The 20,571-nt window shown below is 34.3% G+C and overlaps 1 pseudogene across 1 annotated transcript; it reads left to right on the top strand.

The window, feature by feature from the left end:
• The first annotated feature begins 1,492 nt into the window (after positions 1–1,492).
• LOC308640364 (TATA box-binding protein-associated factor RNA polymerase I subunit A-like) lies at positions 1,493–19,354 on the top strand (annotated as a pseudogene). Its single transcript has 6 exons — positions 1,493–1,620; positions 4,634–4,803; positions 8,643–8,756; positions 10,290–10,488; positions 15,843–15,973; positions 19,331–19,354. The product of its transcript is annotated as a TATA box-binding protein-associated factor RNA polymerase I subunit A-like (transcript).
• Positions 19,355–20,571: the final 1,217 nt, after the last annotated feature.

Below are 20,571 nucleotides of genomic sequence, written 5' to 3'. Positions count from 1 at the left end.
CAGTTAGTTCCTGGTTCCCTTCCGTTAGCCGGTACCGGCTCCAGGGGCGGGCAACTCCACTTCCGCCTTCAAAGGCGGAGTTGGGGCGGGGCTCTGTTTTGCGCATGCTCCCAAGGCAGGTTTTTGGGCTTGCTCAGAGCAAGCGCGCGCTAACGGTTTCCGGTGAGAGCTTTCTTCTGGAGTGGAGGCGGTTTCCTGCGGAGCCCCGGTGGGAGGTGGGTGAGTGCCGGGAGGATAATTGCGAGCTTACGTGTTTAGAAGAAGACAAAAAGGGTGTGCTTGGATTTACCCGTGTTTTCCTTCCGAGTTTTTCTCCCTAATGCTCTAAAATCTTGGGTTCTGGGAAATGAGAGCCAGCTGGAGAAGCTTTGGTGACTGTGGCAACCATGTGTTACCGATTCTGGTTTTTGAGGATTTGAAAAGAGAGAATTTGTGTTATAACTCCTCAAAGTACATGCTGGGTCGCATTTAGAGTCACGTATTATTTCAAACTCAGGTGTTTAACCACGGAAATTGACTTTAAAAGACTTAATTCTGGTAGTAATGTGGAAAAGCAGTATTTTAGGCAGGGTAACTAGTTAGAAAGCTAATGCAGTGATTAACACAATTTCAGGGTGTTGTAGAATTCCAGAGAAGAGGAAATATTGTAGAAATTCTAGGAGGTAGGATCAGAAGCTTTCATGCTTGGGTCGATGTGGCCAATGAGGGAGAGAGACACTGAGCCTCTTGAGGATTAATTCCAAACTCGCTTTGGCATTTGTATTTCTAGCTTCGTTTGCCACCTGAGATATCATTGCCTCCTACCTATCTCTTGTCCTAGTTCTAGTCATTCCTAGTAGTTTTGTGTTCTCTGAATTTCCTTGTCCTCATTTTGTGTGTGTGTATGTGACCTTGGACAAGTTTCATAATTTCACTCCCTTAGTTTTTTTCAACATAATGTGGAAGAAAACAATTAGTATGTAGCGTGAGTGTGTGTGATGCTGTGTGGGAGGGATAGAACCCAGGGCCTCATGCAAACTAGTCAGGCACTTTACCACTGACTTACATCCCTAGCCCCAAATTAAATAATAGACCAGGTATGTAGTAAAGATCCAGTAAATATTAGCTACTACTATTCGTACTGTATTTGTTATTTGCATTTTGTTGTTTCTTTCTCTAGGCTGCTGGGATTACAGGCCTTGGCAAATTCATTCTTTACTTTAAAAGAACTGCAAGTTGCAGGTTGGAGTTGTTAAATGGGTAGAGTGCTTGCTTAGCATGTGTGAGGCACTGGGTTCAATCCTTAGCATCACATAAAAATAAATAAATTAATAAAGGTATTGTGTCCATCTACAACTATATTATATATATATATATATATATATAATTTTAAAAAACCTACAATGGAATGGATCTTGCTGCTCAAGTCATATTTATTATTGGCTGTTTTTCTGTACAATTCAGAAACTTGTGGATCAAGATATACCAAAAGTAACTGATATTCTCAGTTTGGAATAGGTATGAGTGATTTCAGTGAAGAATTGACAAAGACCATTTCAGAGGATGACCAGGTGGAAACATCTGTGCTCACTGGTACAGGAATGTATTTTCCTTGGCTTCAGAAGCATTTAGAAACTGTAGGTAATTAAAATAACAGAACCATTTTAACTTTAGTACAAGGAAGTAATAGATTCAATATGTATACAAAATGAACCATGCTGGTTTAGTTTTTAAGAATATATAAGTTGTTTTCTTGTTCTGACTATAAGCAGAAAGGGAATCATAAGAAATATTCTTTTTTGTTCTGGAATCCTTTTCTTTTGAATTAATATACAGTCTATATTATGTTGCAGCCACATTTTTTTTCAGCAGTGCTTTCTGGGCACTAATATCTAATATATAAGTCTAAATATTGGGCACTTATACATGAAAAAGATATAGTCTCTTCTTTTGAGAAGCACATAGCTTTCAAAAAAAATAATATTTTCCCTCATTTTTATCTAATGTAAATACAAGCAAAATTTTCTATAGGATAAATTCCTTAAAGATATATACAAGAATCAGTTATTTGTACATTGCCCTGTTGGGTGGTATAACCCCAGGAATACATTTGAATCAACACTTTCTTTATTGCGTCAAAATGTCTTTCTTATCCCAGCCTTCTTTCCCCTTTGGCAGGGATTCCTTGGATCCTAGGATTAATTCCAAATTCACTTTGGCATTTGTCTTTCTTGTTTAGTTTGCCACCCGACATATCACTGCAATGAATCTTGCTGATCAAGTGATATTTATCAGATGAAAAGGTGGCTGTTTTTCTGTACAATCCAGAAATTTTTAGATTAAGATAAAAAGTAACTAATATTCTCAGTTTGGAATAGGTATGAGTTATTTCAATGAAGAATCCTAAAGTTTAGCTCCCATTGGAAAAAAAAAAAAATTTACTCTGTCTTTTTATTTGATGATCTCAGTTAATCCTCAGTAAATTTATGTGCTAGGCATTTTAGTATGAAGAAACTGAGTTTCTCAAATTTATACTCTTAAGTATTGCTATTAGGAATCGTGTATCTGATTTTAGAGCATTCACTTCTAACCACTGAGATGAAGGGAACTTAACCTGAGTATAATATTCTTTTAGATGAACAAAGAATATTTCAAGGAAAGTGTGTTTTGTTAGTTTTCTGGGCTAGTTGCCAGGGATTGTTGCTTATTAAACAGCTTGAGTGTAGGTGTTGTTAAATGAAGTCTCTGATTTGGAGATCTGGATGGGGCATTGTATTCTGCATTTCTAATTAGCTTCTAGGTGATTCTAATGTTGCTAGTTTCAGAACCACATCCAGTAGCCAGGCTCAAGATCCCAAGGTGATTTATATGTCCTTATTAGTGATTTATATGTACCTAGATCAATATAGTCTTTGACCTTTTCCACTGTCATATTTCTTTTTTGTAAACTGTGTCCTACTTTGCACAATTTAAAAATTTAAAAATTTGCCTTCTAAAAAGTTTATCAGTTGCAAGAGATAAATTTCCAGCACATGATGGTGTTTTAATTACATTAAATTAAATTACTTTAAAAAGTAGATCTGGTAGAATCTAAATAGCAGAGATGTAATGTCCTTTCATTGCCAACCTTAAAACATTCAATGAAAAAACTTTTTATAAATGGAAATTTTGTATTGTTCCTGTTTTTGTAGTACATTTTGCAGTAAAAGTATGTCTGTATTTGCACTTATTTTTAACGTCCTATAAATTTTTAAGTTTTAAAATTTCTTGTGGGTTGAGATATGTGTTTTAAATATTCAAGTAAATTTTAATTTTTTAATCTTACCCCAGTTACTTCATGTATCATTAAGAATGTTAACTTTAGAATGAGAAAACATCTGGCATTAATTCTATATTTTAATGAATGTAAACTCTGAGAAACTTTAGTCACATAGGGAAGTAGAATGGAGTTTAGTTAAGCAAGTATCAGATCTTCGACTCATGAGTTACTCACAGAAAATTACATGTTCTGTTTAAAATTATTAGAACATTCTACAGTTTTGATAAAAGAATTGGGAATCACTTGACTTGCAAAAGTAAATATTAGAATCATTCAGTTTTCATCATGTGTTGAAAATACCTTCAGGTAATATGTAATGATTTTGATTGTGAGACCTTGATTATGGGCATAGCACTCTAGGAGATTAATTTCGGGAAACAATATACAAGGAGGTAGAATCTTCAAATTGATTGCTTTAAGAGGATCTTTGCTTTAAGAGGACCTATTGGTCTATTGTATTTGCAGGGGTAAGGGTACCCAGCTAGAAGACTGCTAGCCTAGAGGGTCTGGTAGTTGTATAGGAAGGAAAGCATAGTAACCAGTCACTTATATAATGAGGTTGTTAACTAAGTCCAGATATCCTTAAAGGAATTGCTAATACTTAAGGGATATAAATGCTAATGTCTATAGCTGTTTTAATTTCGTATGCATTTAATATCATTGTGTTACTGGGAAATTGGTACTTAAAATATAAAAGCCCAGCTAGGTGAGGTGGCACATGCCTCTATTCTCAGATAGTTAGGAGCTGAGGCAAGAGGATGGCAAGTTTGAGATTCAGCCTAGGCAAGTAAATTAGCAAGACCTGTCTAACAAAAAGAAAGAAAAAAGGAAAGACTATAACTGCTCAGCAGTGGTAGAATACTCCTGGTTCAATCCCTAGTACTGTAAAAATAAACAAGTTTATTTGGAATTTTCAGAATATTGGTGGATAATAAAGACTGTGCTTGCATAGGGTGACTGGTGATTTTTACCTATTCTAATTACCAGGGCTTGTGCTTTGGGGGATCTTATTGAGAGATTCTCCTCATTTCCTCCATGGGTTGTGCACTTGTTTTCTACTCTCTTGTTCAAAAAATTGCTTAATGCCAAGATGAAAGGATGATTGAATGAGATTTGAAGGATCTGGTGATTGTAGTAGCCCAAGAATGTAATTTAGATTTTTAGAAATTTGCTAAAAAACAGTATGTATGTAAGAGTTTGTTTCAAAAGAAGTTGACTTTGATACTTGGGGATGGACTGGGTCAAGTAATACCTACTGTTCTATTTATCAGAAATTAAGTTTTTGTAATAGTTGAATTGGAGTCACTGGGTGACCCTTATCCTTCATCTTTACAGTGACTGGAGGGAAAAAGAAGAAAGATTTTGCTCAGACAACAAGTGCTTGTTTAAATTTTATCCAAGAAGCCCTTCTGAAGCACGAGTGGCAGCAAGCTGCAGAGTATATGTACAGCTATTTGCAGACCTTGGAAGATTCAGACACCTACAAAAAGCAGGCTGCACCAGAGGTAAACAAAGTGTGAGTCTGCTGAAAGAAACAGCAGATTCCTGAAAGATTTTGCCTCTAGCTCCATTCACAAAGCTTTAGGGGGATTTCAAACTGAATTTACTAAAATCTGCTAAAAGTAATGTTGGATGTAGAAATTATATCAAGACTAAAAATAGTCTTGAGTTGTGCATTCTCAAATTTCCCAGTATTCATTCATTCCAATAATAATTCCTTCTTACCTTGTATTATTTTACCCTCTGTATAGGGTAAAATTAACACCTTTGTAGATGAGGTTAAGAAAAGAAAAGATCAAATTGGAATGGGTGAGCACATCACACAGGAACCCTGATTACAGTGTTTTTTAGCAGAGGAGTGAATGAGGATTTAAGGTTTTAAAAGGTTCACTCTACATCATTAGACATTAGGAAAACAAAAATCATTTTTAAACCACGATAAGATATCACTTTAAAACCAACAGGATGACTAAAATCAAAAAGAGACAATAAGGCAAGGGTGTAGATAAGCTGGAACCCTCAACACCTTTCATCTACAAAGGTGTTAATTCTTTTTTTTTTTTTTATTAGAAATCATTTTAATTCCCACTTACTCCACAGGTTGTGCACCTGTTTTGTACTCTCGTTCAACAAAACTTGAAAGTTTTTTTCTCCAACCAGAGTGTTCTTTTTGTCTTTTTTTAAAATAGCTTTATGGAGACATTAGCACACCATACAATTCACTGACTTGTACAATTTAATATTTTAAATATTTTCACAGAGTTGTGCGAACATTAGCCACAATTTAAATTTAGGATAGTTTCATCTTCTACAAAAAGAAAACCTGTACCTATTTGCAGTCTTTCCTCATTGCTTCTCTACTGACTCGTAGCCCCTGGAAGCTACTAATCTACTATTTTCTATGGTGGACATTTCATATAAATGGAATCTTATAATGTAATGGTCATTTGTGAATGATTACTTTTACTTTGTAAAATGTTTTCAAGGTTCATTTATGTTGTAGTAAAAGTATTCGTGCTTTTTCCTTTTTATTGGCAGATATTCTTTTATATGGACACACCACATTTTATATATCCATTCATCAGTTTGTTAGACATTTGGGTTGATTATACTTTTTGGTTATTGTGAATAATGCTTCTATAAATATTCATGCACAAGTGTTTGTATGTGGATGTTTGTTTTGATTTTTCTTGGGTATATTCCTAGAGTAGAAATTTAGATCATGTGGTAATTGTATTTAACTTCTCAAGAAACTACTGGACTATTTTCAAAAGTGACTCCACCATTTTATATTTCCATCAGTAATATTTGAGAGTTCCAGCTTCTCTACACCTGTGCCTTGTTGTCTCTTTTTGATTTTAGTCATCCTGTTGGTTTTAAAGTGATATCTTATCGTGGTTTAAAAATGATTTTTGTTTTCCTAATGTCTAATGATGTAGAGTGAACCTTTTAAAACCTTAAGACCTCATTCACTCCTCTGCTGAAAACACTGTAATCAGGGTTCCTGTGTGATGTGCTCACCCATTCCCATTTGACCTTTTCTTTTCTTAATCTCATTTCCTGTTACTTGCTCACCTGTATTTTTTTTCCAGTCTTACTAGCCTTGCTCTTATTAGAATAAGCCAGGCATATTCTGCCTCAATATTTATCTTATTCATTCATTTATTTATTTTACTTGGAAAGATCTTTTTTCAGCTACCATCATGTCTGCCCTTCTGTATGACCGCTTTTCTGTGACTTCTGTGAGGTCTACCTTGATTATTTAAAATTACAACTGCATTTCTTGCTTTCTTATTCCTACTTTATACTGGCACTCTTGAACTCCATGTCCTTCTCATGCTTTTCCAGTAATACTTGTCAATATAATTATGTTTCTTGTTTCTTGTGTGTCTCTCCATATCAAATGTACATTTCTGAGGGAAGGGGTAAAACAGTGCCTGAAACGGTGCCTGGCATATACTGCTAAATTTGTTGAGTAAAAAGCAGTTTCTCCACAGATAACTTAGAAATAACTTTACTTGACTATTTCAGGTGCTTTTACTAATGTAGTAACCAGTGCATCAATGTAATGGAGCCAAAACCAAAAATACCAAATAGTACATACATGCTACTTGGTGTGTGTGTGTGTGTGTGTGTGTGTGTGTGTGTGTGTATGTGTGTGTGTATGTGTGTAAAAAGAAAATATAATTATTGACAAATTTTAATTTAGGGACTAAAGTTACATATATCTGTAAATCATTACTAATGATTTACATTACAGAGAGGCATTATATACCTCTCTTTTGTCCAGATTTTGTTTTATAAAATGAAGAAATTAAATGAGTGGCTTCCAGATACTTGTTTGAATCCTTTTGAACTACCTAGGGCATGTGTTGAAAATATAGATTCCATCAGTCACTGTGGAGTACAGCTGAAATCCCAAGCAGCTCGAGGCTGAGACGTGAGGATTGCAAGTTCAAGACCAACCTCAGCAATTTAGTGAAACCCTGTCTATCTACCGCGTGTGCGCGCTCTCTCTCTATATATATATATACACACACACACACATATACACATATACATATACATATACATACATATGTACGTATGTATATTTATTTTTGGTACTGTACTCCTGGGGCTTTTAACCACTGGCTTAGCCATTTTTATGTTTTATTTTGAGACAAGGTCTCACTAAGTTGCTTAGGGCCTTGCCAAATGGCTGAGGCTGGCTTTGAACTCATGATCTCCTGCCTCAGCATCCCAAGCTGCTGGGATTACGGGCATGGTGGCTTAGAATATTTATTTTTAATAAGTGCCCCAGGTAATTCTTATGACTGGGTTTAAGAACAACTGTAGATAACTATAAATAATGAATAATCTTTAAGTTTTTGTTTTGGTGGTGCTGGGGATGAAACCTAGTACCTGCCTTGCTAGGCAGTGCTTTTACCACCGTGCTACTCCCCAGCCCTCTATAAGTTTCTTTAAGCTCCTCAATGCTACTTTTGATATTCTACAATGAAGTCGTGATCTTTTTTTTTTTTTTTGTAGTTGCAGATGGATAGAATGCCTTTATTTGTTTATTTTTTATGTGGTGCTGAGGATTGAACCCTGTGCCTCATGCATGGAAGGTAAGTGCTCTACCACTGAACTGTAGCCCCAGCCCTGTTTTTTTTTTTAAATTGGGAATATGAAGTTATTGTACCAAACAACCAATGTGTGCCTTCTAGAAATAATTGACTTTGAAGTTCACTTTAAAGTTGGTATGGTTGAAGTACTTTAAATGGGAGTAAGAGAAATAGACATTTGCTTCCATGAAAAAAGAACTCTCAAGTTCTTTCACCAGGATTGGTGATCTGAAGAGAAAATATATTTTATTCAAATTTGTTTATATTTAATGATAGTTCTTAAATTTGTGTTGTAAATATTGGAATAAATATACTCAATATTGGTAAGATCTTAAGAAACTAGACTGTTGCACTCACTTTGCTGAGAATAAAGATGAGGTTGAGACCAGTTAAGAAGCCAATATTACCAAAACCTAGTTTCTGACTTATTCTTCCTATACTAATTAAGTTTTATACTTAATAATATCTTAACTGCCTCTTCCTCTTTTAGACTGCTAATCTAATAATGGCACTGTTATACTTACCTAGAATTTAAATACTAGTATTGAAAAGATTTTGTCATGTGAGATCTAACGTTAGTTTTACTGGGTAAAGTACGATAACATAGACAATTATGATATCTAGGGAAAGGAATTTTAGGTTGTTTTTATATGTAACCAGAAAAACAAAACTTACAGGAAAAACAGAGTAAAGGCAGGGTTGGACTTTACATTGGGTAATAATTTCTGCTTTGACAGGTTATTTGGAGGCTTGGAAGTGAAATTTTCTTTTATCACCCCAAAAGCAATGTGGAGACTTTCAATACCTTTGCTGACCGGATGAAAAATATTGGTGTCCTGAATTACGTAAAGGTAAGAACATAGACTTTGTGAACTTATATTTCCAGTGTTCATATTGTTTTCTGAATTGTTTGTATCAGTGTAAAGTAAACAATAATGAAGAAAGGGTAAGATACTAGGATAAATAAGAAAGAAAGCAGTGTTGTGGCAGCCATTCCTTAGTTTCTGATCACCTTCCATGTTGTCTGATGGGAAATACCTCCTCTTTGTTTATCTCTGGCTGCCAAAACCAGTCCATCAGATGTTGAAGTTGTGCTTCTACTGTTTGCCCAAGTTATTTGTGCTGAGTTGGTATTTTTGGAAAAAGCGAAACAAGTGGGGAATTTGAATGTGTAAAAACATTTTAATTCCTATTTGCATTGAACCTTCTCTCCAAGTTAATGTTTTATTAAAATTATTACCAAAAGGGCTGAGACATTTCCAAGATATATATTCATTCTCTCTCTCTCTCTCTCTCTCTCTCTCTCTCTCTCTCTCTCTAACTAACAGAACACTTTTCAATAAAATTTTATAATTTGCTTTTAATTATTTTTCAAGGCCATAAGGTTTTACTGGAATACAGCCACACACATTCATTTCCATATTGTCAATAGCTGTTTTTTAATGAAAATGAGTAATTATGAAGAAGCCATGTGCCATGCAAAGCCTAAAACATTTACTTTGTAGCTAGTTTTAAATTTTGTTTTGTTTTTACTTTTCCTGTTTTCTGGAATTTTAAATTGTGATTGTATATAATGGAACATGCTATCTTAACCATTTTAAGTATACAGTTCTGTGGTATTAACTATATTCACCATGTTGTAAACTATCACCACTATTTCTAAAACATTTCCATCACTCCAAACAGAATCTTTATATTTATTAAGCAATAGTTTCCCATTTTCTCCTCCTCCCCATGCTACTGACAGTCTCTAATATCTTTTCTGTTTTTTATGAATATGCCCATTCTAGATGTTTTAGATAAGTCGAAGCATGCGCTTTCCTTTCCATTGGAATTGACATCATTCTCCAACACTCCCTGTTAAGGTGTTTTCTTTTGAGCTGATTTAATATATTTAAAATAGTTATATTATTGGTTGTCTACTGTAGCCCAAACTAGGAATTAGTAGTATGCAAAAGTTAAATCTCATTTAATTTTTTAAATTAAAATTAAATCTCATCTAATCCTAACAACACCCTTCTGAAGGATTAAGAATTGCCTCATACAACAGGTCAGACAAAAGGACAAATTAGTTATTCAGATTTATTTAGCATTTAATTGGCATATGAGCCAGGACACTGTCTTCAAAACCCCTGTTTTTTATTGTTGTTTTTTTTCACTATTGTACTGTCTTCTCTTTGTAAGTTTACATAATTTAGCTTTCATTTACATAGTGTCATTTCATCTTTCTTCTTTGTTAGGTTGAAATTGTTGATGACAGGGACAGTGTCTTATCTTTCGTATCCAATCAAGGACTTAGTCCATCATATATTTACTGTGTTTTTTGAGTAATGGTTATCTTAATGACTTCAGTGACAGTGGGCTTTTTCTTATTACTGGTGCAGATCTCCTTACAACATGCATTGTACCTTATGCATCATGGAATGCTTGAGGATGCAAACAGAAATCTAAGTCAGGCAGAGACATGGAGATATGGTGAAAAATCATCTTCCCAGGAAATATTAATCAACCTTGTTCAGGCCTACAAAGGGCTTTTGCAGTATTATACGTGGTCCAAAAAGAAAGCTGAATTGTCAAAGCTTGGTGAGTGAATATGAATAAATTATTTTCTTATGGTGAAGAGACTGAAGAGCAGAAGGGATCTTAAGGAGTAATCTAGTAATCCATCTACTGACTTCATTCAGATAAATTCTTGACCATCCTTTATGATATTTCTGATATATCATAAAACTTCTTGGTCATAAATGAGATGATTCATTGCTAAATTCATGACCATTTTAATGATTTTTAAAATTTTGGTCAGAGGTAAACAGCTGGACCTCAGTGGTGAAAACACATTCAGTAGGTTAAGAGCTAAGCTCCATTGCAGTTTGTATAGAGGCGATTCAGATTCTTAAATAGAAAAGTGGGAGGGGGGATAACAGTGCCTTGAGTAGAGTAAGAAAAGTGAAAAATTCTAAAGAAGGGGTTGTTCATGTGAAACCTATCTGGATTTACTAACTGGGTTTATGCAAGTGAGGCATATACTCTCCCACAGAGAGTCAGGAGCCCTATCTTTAGAAGTGTTGGCTAGAACAAACTAAATTCTTTAGGCAGCCTTGAGTATACCCTTTAAGGAGCCCTAAGGTTATCCTAGGGATATAGCCTCGCGTTAGAAATTATCTTAGTGTTTCTTGGGGCTGGGGTTGTGGCTCAGTGGCAGAGCACTTGCCTCACACATGTGAGACACTGGGTTCAATCCTCAGCACCACATAAAAATAAATAAAATGAAATAAAGATATTGCATCCATCTATAACTAAAAAATATTTTTTAAAAAAGAAGAAATTATCTTAGTGTTTCTTAAAGTCTTTATAGGTAGGCCAGGATTGGGGCATAGTCCAAATAGGGACTAGGCTTAGAGGAGCTGGTTGGAGTTTGATCTGGGAGAGAGTTTTTGAATTTATGAGAAAGGTTGTAAATTTTCTTTAGCAGCCATTATTACATGTAATAAACTCTTCATCTTGTGTGTTTAGAGTAGAGTTTAGTTTGTTCCATATTATTGTTCCCCAGAATAACGTTTAAAGAATACCGCAAGTTAAAAAGTAATTTCTGTACAAAGGTTATAATGCAATTTTTTTGATTTACTGGCCATACCAAAAATTGAGCACTCAGTTCTCAGGCTGAGTTCCCCTTCTCTTAAACTTCTTTGGTGATATCATCCTCTCCTACTCCCAGATATACATTCTTTGAAGCTACATGATTCTCTGCACTTTTCTTTCCCTTGTGTAGTTTTCCTCCATAGCTTCTCTAGAATTAAGTCTTTTCTATTTTCACATCCTTCATCCAAATTTTAGCCCTGGTATTTATCACCTTATAGGTGATAAACACTATTTTCTTATTATCCTTATGTAGTAAGTAATATTTCTTTTGTCCCTAGGCATGTAGATTTCGCCAATCTCAGTTCCCATCCTCCTCCTTGTGTTACCTCTTCTTGTCTCCCAAGATTCTTCTGGAAGGCCCTAATGTTAATCTTGTGACATTTTTGCAGATTCTTCATCTATCATACCCTCTGTCCTTTAAGATTCTTCGAAACCTGCCCTGGCACCTGATTCATAAACCTTCTATATCAGCTGCCTGTTCAGCCTATGTCATTTGGCTTTTCATCTCTTGCTTTTTAATTGTTCTAAGTTTTTTCAGGTATATTTTATGCTGTATATTCTTATTTAGATTAAGCCATCTTTTGATGTCACATGTTTGTCTTCTATTTCTTTTGACTTTGCTATCATTTCTGATATAATTTTCTTTTTTCATCTATTTTAACCTTGCTATCATTTCTGGTATAAATTTTCCTTTGAAAAAGGCTTGTTGATATTAATTGATTAGGTGAGTTTTACAATCACTATTTACTTTTTTATTACACATGGTTAGAAAAAACTTGAGCAAATATTTGACTAAAGCAATTGTAATATGACATTTAGACTGTCACTCTCATGACTAGATTCAGTACTTTTAGGCAACTGACATTTTGTTCTCTGGCTACAAGAGATGAAGGTGAGACACTGTATGGAGCAATATGGAGTCCATATTGGTTCACTTAGAAAAGAATATCAACATCTGTTTTTATTGTGGTATTATGTTGTGCTTCTACTAGTTGTTGCTATTTAAATCTTAATGTTATGAAATATAATGTAGACAAGAAAACATATGAAATAAATGAGTGCTGTAATGCATAAGTTTAAAGTTGCATTCCTCTAACTACTATCCTGATTAAGGAACACAGCATTGCTGTTACCTTAATGTAAAAGTTTTATATGTATGCTTTCCTGATCATACTTCATCCCATTCTGTATCACGAAAATCACTGTAAGGTCTTTTAGGGTTTTCATTCTCTTGCTTTTCTTTAAATGGTAAACAAAATTGGTTTTGCTTATATATGAATTTCTTGCCTATATATAAATTTTTTACTGTGTTTATTTTTTTGGGCCTTGCATATTTTATTCAACATTGGTTTTTAAGACAATTGTATTGTTGAATGTAACTCTAGTTTATTTTTACTGCTAAAAAATGTATGTTATCGCGCTAATTATTCTTTCTGTTATTGATGGCCTTTAGTGCATTATAGTTTAATGCTGCTTTGAAATTAACCCTTCATAAGCATGCATTGCTAGGAGTAGAATTGTCATAAAGTATATGCATCTTTGTCACTGTATGAAATACCTTAGGAAGCTAACTTTACAAAGAGAAAAGGTTTATTTAAGTTCATAGTTTTGGAGATTCAGTGTCCAAGATTGGGTGGCTCTACAGTAGGTAGAAGCAAGTGGTCACATCTTGAATATGAGTGCCAAGGAAAAGGAGGGTGGAGCCAGGCTGTTTCTGTTCTAACAAGCCTCTTGTCAGAACACAGGAGGCTACATGAGAATTAGCCTGAGGACCTGAGGACCTCCCACAAAGCTCCATCCCCCACTGTTTTCATCTCTCATAGTACCACACTGAGGCCCAAGCCAGTAATCATAGTGTGTCTTTTGGCAACAAAAACCATGGCAATATATAACATGCTAAACTCTGGTTTCCAAAGTAGTACCAATTTATATTCCACTGGTAATCTGATTAGGGTTTTCTTTTGTCAATATGTTCCTTAACATTCGTTAATTTCAGAATTTTTTTATATCTGTTAGTTTATTGGGTATAGTGGTCTCATATTTTTTAAAAAAATAATAGCTTTATTGAAAATTGAGAATATAGTTTATATGCCACATAAATATACCCACTTAAAGCATATAGTTTTTAATATATTTATAGAGTTGCCTAGTAATCATCACCACCATTAAATTTGGAACATTTTCATCACCCCAGAAAGAAACCCTAAGCTCTCCATTTCTTCATAAGCTTCTAGGCAACCACTAATCTACTTTCTGTCTTTTGAGATTTATTTATTCTGGGAATCTCATGCAAGTGGAACCATCTGTACAATATGTGCTCACTTAGCATAATGATTTTAAGGTTGCAAGTAACTGTATTTCATTCTTTTTTGTTGTTGAATAACATGCCATTGTATAGAAATACCACATTTAACCATTCCACATTTATCAATTGATAGACATTTGGGTGGTTTCTACTTTTTGAATAATATTGCTGTGAATATTTATGTACAGTTTTATTTTTCTTGAATATGTTCCTAAGAGTGAGATTTCTGGATTATATAACTATGTTTAACCTTTGGAAGGAGCACTAGATTGTTTTCCATAATAGCTGCACTATTTTAAATTACCACCATTATCAATGGAAGGGTACTAAAATCCATGGTATCTGTGATTTTGATTTGCATTTCTATAGGGACTAATTATGTTGAGCTCTTTTTATGTGCCTGTGAGCCATTTGTATGCCTTTGGAGAAATTCATGTCTTTGCATATACTTTGATTAAACCATTAATTTTTAGTTATTGAGTCATGAGTTCTTTATATGTTCTAGACAGAAGTCTCTTAATAGGAGATATTTTCTCCTATTCTGTAGGTTGCCTTTTTACTTTCTTGCTGATGTCCTTTGAAACACACATTTTTTTTTATTTTGATGAAGTCCAATTATGTGCTTTTGCTTTTGTTGCTTGTGGTTTTGTTGACATATCCAAGAAACCATTGCCCACTTCAAGGACACAAAGATTTTCACTTACAAGAGTTTTATAATTTTAACTGTAGCATTTAGGTCTTTAATCTATTTTGAGTTAACTCTTGTGTGTGATATGAGTTAGGAAACAATCTAACTAAATTATTATGCATGTGAATGTCCAGTTGTGCCAACATAGTTGTTGAAAACAAGTATTTTCTTACTGAATTGTCTTGGTACCCTTCTTGAAAATCAGATACCATAAACATGAAGGTGTTGTTTCTCTACACTCAATTTTCTGTCATTGATCTATGTATTTTCCTCCTTACACCTATATCATACTGTCTTGCTTACTGTAGCTTTGTAATGAATTTGTAAAGTCATGGTATGAATCTTCCAACTTTGTTCTTTTAAAAATTTTTTATTCTATTCTCAGTCCCTGGGATTTTCATATAAATTATAGTTAGCTTGTCCATTTATACAAAAAGATTACCTGTGGTTTTGATAGGAATTATAGGACTCTGTAGACTAGTTTAACAATAGTGGTCTTCCAACCTGTGTATCTGAGGTGTCTTTATATTTATTTGGGTCTTTTGAAATTTGTTTCAACAATATTACTTTTCAGATGGAACTTTTCATCTCTTTCATAAAACTTACACCTTTTATTTTTAGTTTTTGATGCTTTTACAAATGGCATTGTTTTCCTAATTTCATTGTTTGCTTCTTTATTGTAAATTCATTTTTTTGTATTTATCTTGTACCTGGCAACATTGATGAATTCATTTATTAATTCTAATAAATTTTTAATGGAATTTTAGAATTTTCTAGACAGAAAATATAGTTTTCCTTTTCAGTCTAGATGTCTTTTCTATAATTTGCTGAAAGCCCTAGCTAAAACCTCCAGTATAAGGAATAGAAATAGTGAGAGGGGACACTCTTATCTTGTTCTTGATTTTAGGGAAAAAAGCATCCAATCTATCACTATTAAATTTCATGTTTACTGTGGGTTTTTCATAGATACTGTTTAATCAGATTGTGGAAAGTTCCTAGATTGTCCATGGTCAGAAGATGATCATGTAGTTTTTGTTCTTTGGTCTACTGATTTGGTTTAGATCAGTATATCTTTATTTACATTAATAGATTTTTCAGTTGTTAAGCCAACCTTGCATTCCTAGAATAGATCCCACTTGAGCATGATGTATTATTCTTTTAACAATAGCTCAATTTACTATTGTCTTAACAGAAGTTCTCAATACTAAACGACTTTTCTCTCTCTTTTTTGTTTTTTTGTGATGCTGGGGATTGAACTCTGGGCCTTCACCAAATGACTTTAAATTTTTTTTTATCTTCGGGCAGATGAAAATGATTATGCATACAGTTCAGCAACCCAAAGTATGCTCAGTGACAGCTGAAAGACATCTGTAAATATTTGTGGATTGATTAAAACTCCTGGAGTTTGGGACCCTTTTGTGAAGAGTTATGTAGAAGTAAGTAGACTTTTCATAAAATTGTATTGGTTTTATTTTTGTCTTAAGCCTATTCGAGATTGCATTTCTAATTATCTTTATTGATCAGGAGGAAATTTAATGGAGAAAATTGTTAGGGTTAGGGTTAGGGGTTAGGTTTAGGGGGTTAGGGTTAGGGTTTAGGGTTGGTTAGGGTTAGAGGGTTAGGGTTAGGGGTGAGGGTGGGGGTGAGGGTTTAGGGTTAGGGTTAAGGTTAAGGTTAGGGTTAAGGTTAGGGTTAGGGTTAGGGTTGGGGGTTAGGGTTAGGGGTTGGGGTTAGGGTTAGGGTTGGTTAGGGTTAGGGTTGGTTAGGGTTGGTTAGGGTTAGGGTGAGGGGTGGGGTTAGGGTTTAGGGTTGGGGTTGGGTTAGGGTTGTTAGGGTTAGGGTTTAGGGTTAGGGTTTAGGGGTTAGGGTTAGGGGTTGGGGCTAGGGTTAGGGTTGGGGTTGGGGTTAGGGCTAGGGTTAGGGGTTAGGGACTGGAGCTAGGGCTAGGGCTTAGGGTTGGGGTTGGGTTTAGGGTTTAGGGTGAGGAGTGAGGGGCGAGGGTTTGGGGTTTGGGGTTAGGTTTAGGGTTTAGGGTGAAGGTGTAGGGGTTAGGGTTTTGGGTTGAGGGGTGAGGGTTTTTGGGTTTGGGTTAGGGTTTTAGGGTTAGGATTATTGTTAGGGTTAGGGTTAGGGTCAGGGGTCGGGTTTAGGGTTAGTGTTAGGGTTAGGGGTTAGGGTTGGGGTTAGGGGGTTAGGATTAGGGGGTTAGGGTGGTTAGGGTTAGGGCTTAGGGTTAGGGTTGGTTAGGGTTACGTTTAGGGTGAGGGTGAGGGGTGGGGTTAGGGTTTAGGGTTAGGGGTTTGGGTTAGTGTTAAGGTTAGGGTTAGGGTTGTTAGGGTTAGGGTTGTTAGGGTTAGGGTTTAGGGTTAGCGGTAGGGGTAGGGTTAGGGGTAGGATTGGGTTTAGGGTTAGGGTTGTTAGGGTTAGGGTTTAGGGTTAGCGGTAGGGGTAGGATTGGTGTTAGGGTTGGGGTGGTTAGGGTCAGGGTTAAGGTTAGGGTTAGGGGTTATGGGTTAGGGGCTAGGCCTAGGGTTAGGGGTTAGGGTTAGGGGCTGGGGCTAGGGCTAAGGCTTAGGTGGGTTGGGGTTAGGGTGAGGGGTGAGGGTGAGGCTTTGGGGTTTGGGGTTAGGGTTAGGTTTAGCTTTAGGGTTTAGGTTGAGGGTGTAGGTTGTGGGGTTAGGGTTGAGGGGTGAGGGTTCAGGTGAGGGTGAGGGTTTTAGGGTTAGGGTTAGGGTTTTAGGGTTAGGGTTATTGTTAGGTTTAGTGTTAGGGGTTAGGGTCAGGAGTCAGAAGTCGGGTTTAGGGTTTAGGGTTAGGGGTTAGGGTTAGGGTTAGGGTTTAGGGTTAGAGTTTAGGGGATAGGGTTTAGGGGTTAGGGTTAGGGGTTAGGGTTAAGGTTTAAGATTTAGGGTTAGGGTTTGGGTTAGGGTTGGGTGTTAGGGTTATAGAGCTAGAGAATATTCTCATGGACAAAGCAGATAACAGGCAGTCTTTAACAATTTTTTAAAATGAATTATAATTAGTCAATTGGAATATACGGACAGAATGTGTCAAAAATGCATTTTTGGAGATCTGTCAAAAAAGCAAAGTATAATTCACTGTATCGGTTTGAATTTAATCTTGATTTTTCAGATGATGTCTAAATAAATAAATTTACTCTTATACAGATAGAGTAAATAAAACCACACTAGAACATAAATGAAAGTATTCCTCTGGGAGTTAAAGATATAGAATTCTATAGATTTTAGAAGATTTTTTCCTTTATATTTTTAAATATAATATTTGATACAGATTTCTGTGTATTTAAATTGTAAAAATCACCTACTTCTCATATCAAATTCATGTAGTGTCAACAAATATAACTGATAAACTTCCTTTAATATTGAACTCTTTATTTTCATAACTGTCAAATATTCTTATTAGATTTAATTTCTGAAGACTATACAACTTTCATAATTAACACAATACAGCTAGGTTAACTTTTGAGTATTTTTTACACATTGCTTATTTCACAATTTTTACTGGCAAATAAACAATACTATTCCAAAGAATAATGTAAGAGAATATATGACATTGGACAAGAAAAGTAATTCAAATTTTCTAAGATACATGGTAAGACTACTAAAAATAGAACACAAGAATATTACCCTAAAGTCATTAATTTTAATTATTTTATTAAATAAAGAAGGTATAAAAATCTAAGACAGGGCTAGACCCTTCCAAAAAAGCTTTTGAAAATAATGACAAAATAGACTTTTATGGTATTTAAGTGATACAATGAATATTAGTAATGAAGTAAAATCTTACCCAGATCTCGTCGTTTTGAACTCCACCTTGAGGATAGGTTTGCATGGTTCTGGTTTCTTCCCGTCCTTTAACTGTTTTCCTAAAATATATTTTCCTACATTTAATTCTAAAATTCTACGTTACTCTAAATTCTTGCATTGACAATTTATGAAATGAAAGTGAAATGTAATGAAATTCACCATGAAACATTTCAAAATGATTTTGAAAGATATATTTAATATAAAATACGATACTTTTAAATGATCAGGCAAAATTCAGTTTGAAATTCACTGCTGAATATAAGTAAAATAACATTTATGTAATAAAATTCTACTATGAAAAAATTATAGTCTTCTCAATGTTCTTCATTATAGATAAGCAAAAGAGAACTTCAGTTTGCTAAATGAATACAAAATTTAAAAAAAAAATGAATCTATATTACATTTTTATCCAGGTGTAACAGGCTATAAGATTAAATCCTATTTTAACAAATTCATTTATATTCATCCTCCTAAGTAAAATTCATTCATTATAATGTATAAAAGCTACTAAAACACACAAATCTCTATAAAATGTCAATAACTAATTCTGTAAAATAATTTTGATTTTGATTTTTGATATTTGCAAAATGTTTGAGATTTCAGTTATCTATTTCTAGATATTCATTGTAGAAACCACAAAAAAACTCAAAAAAAATAAAGAAATAAAACAAAAATCTATTTTATCTCTTTTTTTTAGTAATAATTACTCTCAACACTATTATACTTTTGGCAAATCACCAAACATGGGAATTGCCTTGGGAATCTCTGACACATACTCCTACCCTAACACTTCTTATTTGCTTTCATACTTTTATTTTTTCCTCTATAACACTTATTCTAAAATACTTTATATTTCACTGCTTTATTTTTATTTATTTTTGTTGTTGTAGTTTGTCTAACAAACCAGAATGTAAATTCTGGGTAAGCAAAAATTTTTAGTGTATATTTTCCCTGTTGTGTCTCTAGTGGCACAAACCCTTTGACATATAATGGGTACTCAATAAACATTCAATGAGCAAATAAATTAATGATTATTTCCTTGGGATAAATTCCTAGAAAAAGGATATCTGGGTAAAACTGTATTCTAGAAATGTGCCTGTTTATACTTCCATCAACAATCTAAGAGAATATTTTGCCAAGGGCCAAGATACCAGAAAGATATAACAATTATGAACAAATTAGCACCAAAAATAATGGCACCGAAATATATGAAAATTAAATGCCTACAAAATAAGAGGGAAATAGACATAATAATAACAGTTGGAAACCTCAACATCTTACTTACAATAGTGTATAGACAACCAAACAGGAGGTGAACAAAGAAACAAAATTTGAACAACTTAAAACAACTTAGAGCCAACAAACATTTATAGAACATTTCATCTAACAGAAACAGAATATAATTTTCCCAAGTACATGCAAAACATTTTTAGGACGAACTGCATATTAGACCATAAAATAAATCTCAATCAAATTTAAAAGATAAACATACACAAAATAAGTTCTTCAACCAAAACAGAATGAAATTAGAAATCATTAGCAGGAAAAATAATAGAGATTCTAAAAAATATGTGAAAAGTAAACAACATATTGCTAAATAAACAATGGGCTAAAAACAAACATCAAAAGAAAAATCGTGCTAGGTGCTATAACATATGTTAGTAATCCTGGAAACTTGAGAGGCTGAGTCAGGAGGACTCTAAATTTAAGGACAGCCGCTGCAAGTTAGGGCCTGTCTCAAAATAAAAAGGGTTGGAAAGGGGCTAGGGTTGTGGCTCAGCAGTAGAGCGCTCACCTAGCATGTGCAAGGCACTGGGTTCGATTCTCAGCACCACATAAAAATAAATACAATAAAAGTACTATACAACTAAAAAAAATGATATGGAAAATAGTTCAGTGGTAAAGTAACCTAGGCCAATCCAATACCACAAAAAGAAAAATAAACAAATAAACAAACAAAAACACAAAGAAGAAAAAGATAAATCAGGAACTACTTTGAAATAAAATAAAATAAAATAAACCCTTTAGCTACACTGACCAAAAAAAGAGGCAGAAAACTCAAATCATAGGACCAGATAAAGAACTGTAAAGAAATCTATGAACAACTGCATGTCAACAAATGAGATGCCTTATAGGAGATGAATAAATGCGTAGAAACACAAAATTATTAAAATTGACTCAAAAAGAAATAGACAATATGAATAAAC

The sequence above is a fragment of the Spermophilus citellus genome, assembly GCF_964194105.1.
Source record: "Spermophilus citellus genome assembly, contig: SCAFFOLD_180, whole genome shotgun sequence".
NCBI classification, from domain to species: Eukaryota; Metazoa; Chordata; class Mammalia; order Rodentia; family Sciuridae; genus Spermophilus; species Spermophilus citellus.
Note: the sequence above shows the minus strand (reverse complement) of the source record. Positions and strands in the feature narration are given on the sequence as shown.